This window comes from Colobus angolensis, unplaced genomic scaffold, assembly GCF_000951035.1.
Source record: "Colobus angolensis palliatus isolate OR3802 unplaced genomic scaffold, Cang.pa_1.0 Scaffold611, whole genome shotgun sequence".
In the NCBI taxonomy this organism is placed as follows: Eukaryota; Metazoa; Chordata; class Mammalia; order Primates; family Cercopithecidae; genus Colobus; species Colobus angolensis.
In genome coordinates this window covers 207,112-211,290 of record NW_012119722.1, presented here as the reverse complement: position 1 = coordinate 211,290, position 4,179 = coordinate 207,112, and positions in this window count along the sequence as shown.

Genomic DNA, 4,179 nt, shown 5'->3' with positions numbered 1-4,179 from the left:
TGCCCGCGCCGCAGTGACGGGAGCGGCCGTGTCGGCCAGACCCCGAGAGTCCGTGAGACCCCGGCCGGGGCCACTCAGCTGCTCTCAGCCCTCGAGCCTCCCAGCCAGACTGGTTCTGAACCGATTTATCAGGGGGGTGCGGAGAGGGCGGGCGAAGCGCCGGGAAATCCCCAGGCTGAGGAGGTGCGGGGGCGTTGCAGGAAGGGGGAAGGGAAAAGGCAGAAAACCTGGAGGATGAAAGCGAACTTCCAGGGGCGTCCCCAGCCTCCTGCAAAAGGGCAATTTGCTGATCGCCCACTTCCTCTCGGTTGTGGGACAGAGAGAATCATCACTGAGTCAAGCTTCGGCTGCTTAGGGAGGTGGGAAAAGGCATTAGTTATAATAACCCGCCGGAAATTTTGCGAAGGGGAGCTACTGACTTGGGGGTTTCAGTCATCTGCGGCTGGCTTCCGCTGTCCCCTTAGGTGTGGGTGGTGATTTGCTTACTAATCAGATGGGAGCGGATTCTGAAAAGAACATTTATATTTGGGAATCAGCTCAGCATCAGACATTACGAATACTGCAGTTGGTCACATTTTAGTATGTCAAGGGCAGAAAGGGAGCCCAACAATCTTCATAATCCAGACCTGGTCTGTAAGGTCACCGGCACAGAAGCAGGGTCTAAAGCAGAAAAGAGGTGCGACTGGAAAGGAGGTTAGACAGGGCCCTGCGGGAATGGATCTGCCCGGAGCCCTCGCCTGGTTTTGCTTTAGACTCCGACAAGACTCCCAGTGCTTCTCTCCCCGACCCTACATCCCCACTCCGCCCAGCCTGAAAAAGCCAGTAAGCAAAGTTAACTCTCTTTTCTAAAGAACCCTAAGTGAAATCTTGCTCTTCCTTTCTGCTACAATCCTGAAACCCTTCCGCTTCTCATTGTGAGTTCACCAGCACCTGGTCTTCGGACACTGCGCGCACCTTCGCTCTCTGCTCTCATCCTAGCTAGCCCAGACACCAGTCTGTGCCCAAAGGCAATGGAAGAGCAGGAAGTTGCAAAAAGGAAGCTGGCTAACAATTAGGGTTTCTTCTGCCCTACTTGGCAAAGGCCCATGCGGGTGGCCTCCATGGATAGGGAGCTCTTTCGTTTTGTTCCAAAAAGCTCTGCCAGGCTTTACCATTGCCCTGGAGGTGCACAGGCGCGCGTATACTCGAGCACAACCATGGGCTCACCCCAAAGGCGCACAGCTGCACCCACGGGTAAGAAAGACCCACACAGCTATCTCTGTCGGGGAAGAACCCGAGGAGTGAAGTGCTTTAGGTGGAAACTGCTCACATCTCCTTTCTTCTGCTCCCCTTCTCTGCCCCTGGTACTCCCGATCCAATGCTGGGCTTAGGAATCCGCTCAAGCCACGTCTGGCTGCTTTGTTTTCCAGAGTAGCGCAGCTCCGGGACTGCACTTCCAGCCCTGCAGCCTCCCTCCAGGACTGCGAGCGGCGCCAGATCCGGGACTTCGGGGTCTCCGCGGGAGCTTAGGAGGCTCAGGATTTGAGTTGGAGAGCTGGAGAGCCAAACTCCGAGCCGCTGGAGGACTGCGCAGAAAGACCACAGAAATAAACCAAAGGGACACCGCGGACAGATGTACCAGAGGACCCCACTGAAGTCCAGGAGAATCTCCACCAAAGCCATCAGCGTTTTCCTTGTAGCTTTCTGTCCCTCGAAGTGGAAAATTGAGGTTTCTGAGAAGTCCACGGAGAGAGCCTGCAGCACACTGAAGCCACAGACTCCGGAGGCACAGGGAGAAATAATGCTTCCATCCTCCTTTCACTTTAAACTTGATCACTTCTGGGACTTCACTGGAGGGCGGTGGAGTTGCACCAGCCTGGAGTACAGGCAGATCCCAGTGAGCACTTCCAAGTGCTTTTAGGACGTGGGGGTGACTCCTTTTTCTTCAGGATTGTCCTACTTGCCATCCTTTCCAGCCGAGCTGATAGGAACCAATGAAAGTCTAGGCGATAAGGATTTTCCGTTACCTCAGAGATCAAAGTGTAAAGTGTTGAATGAGAAACCCGAAGACCTTGCATCGCTGGGCTAAATAACTTTTTGTTTTCTTTTTTATGTTGTCCAGATTGAGGTAGGGAGGGGACACAGTGAGCTAGCTGTAAGAAGTCAAGGGTTGGGAGAAAACAAAGTTCAAATACTATGCTGGAATTTTGTGTGTGTGTTTCCGTTTTAGAAACTGTGGGGGGGGGGCGGGAGTCAGCTTGAGAAAGATGAAATCAACGTTTCCTTAATGCTGGGAGTAATAATGCTTAACTTTTCATTGTTCTTTCATGTTTCAAGCCCTACCAGGCCCAGGAAAACACCTTCTTTCCGTTTCCTGTAGCCTTCCTGTGTGTCATGCATTATATTTGAAAGTGCCTTCCTCTACTTTCCTCATTTTATCTCAAAAATCTAAAACCAGATAACTTTCACTCTCCTGGTTCAGCATTTGCTCTTTTCCCTCCTACATAAGCTGATCAGAATTTGCAAAGAGAGAGGAAGAAGAAAGCTTCTATTTTGTTTCATGATTGTTGCTAGAAAACGGCAAGACCTCCGGAGAAACACCGGGATATTCTTTCCCAATGGATATCAGAGCTAGCAAAGTTTTTTTTTTTTTGTTTTCTTTTTTCTTTAAATTTTATTCCCCAGCAGGTCCAAAACTAGGATGTTTGCAAAAAGAATTTCTAATTTGCTCATAAAACTATTGTTATTAGCCACTCTTGAGGTTGGCATAATTTTAAAAGTTCAAACAAGTTCCTTGTAGAATAGGGTTCCTTTAAACATTAACATTTAAAGAGAAGTAATTTTTTTCATAAATAGTTTAGATTTAACTCGTTACCTCTATGGAATATCTGCCTTATTTTGTTAATGTGTCCCCTGATTTACTCATATGTCAAATCACTTTTAAGATAATGTCGATTTTCTTGTTCTCCCAGGTCATTTTTCTGAGGGCCAATGGTGATAAGTGTTGGTCTGCCTATTTTCCCGGAATAATCCACGATTTGGGGAAAGAAAGAGTATTTTGCTAATTTCAGGTAATTAATGGAGATGTGAATATTTTTCAGTTAAAGTGATGAATAGCGAAAGAGAACCTGAGTTTCTCTTTATATTGCTATTTAATATTTGAGTTTCTCTTTAAAGTAGTAAAAAAGTTATGATCTAGTTTTTTTTAATGGCGTTAATTAGTTTGCACGAATTATGAATTTTATTTACATGGATTAAAGCATGTGGTAAGTTATCACTTTAATTCATTAATTTGTTTTATATATAATTGAAGAAGCTTATTGTAAATTGGAAATACCTTACCTTCAAATTTCCTGGGTGAGAAATCACTATTGAGTTACAAGCCTTTGATTATTTTTACTAATATAATGTAATATAATATAATAAGCTATCTGACAGTTCAAAACTGGAAGTTGGTATGAAGAAACAAGGAAATACAAGTTTCTGAAATGAAGGGGTATCATTAAAAACAAATCTGAGTTAAACAGAATAAATTAAATCCAAACATTGAAGTTTTTTGTAAATCTACATAGTTCTGAAATATAAAAAGAAGTGTGCTTATATTAGGAGCATATTTCCAATGTTGCAACTGACCTTGAAGTCCTAGAATATAGTGTATTTTAGCAACTAGATCTCATCAAAAATATATTTCAGCTGACTTCAAAACAGAGTTGAAGACCCCAGCATATTTCTGGCATACATAGGTAAACAGATTTCTCATTGGAACAAAAAGAACCAAATGTATTTAGTATTTAATCTTCTTTTGAGTTACAGAAATGATTTTTTCTTATTTTATCATTTCTTGATTTTTTAAACTTGATTTATATAAAACACATTTCCTTTCCTTTCTTTCTGTATCTCTGTCGTATGTGTTAACCTTTATAGATCATAATAGTGAACTAAAAAGATCAAGGTCTGCTTGATGAAAACTGGAACTAGCACTGAGAACCCAATACATTACCGGACGGAAGTGGACATTTATTTTACTAAGAAAAATGGGTTTTGAACCTAATTTTTTGAAACAAAAATACAATGTGTTTTAGAGATTATATCCTAAATATAATCTCTCAGCAGAGATTTTTTGAGAGAACTCAAAGGAAAGGAATTATTTCGGAGATAAGCATTGCTGTAGAGAAAGGACAATTCTTTTTTTTTTTTTTT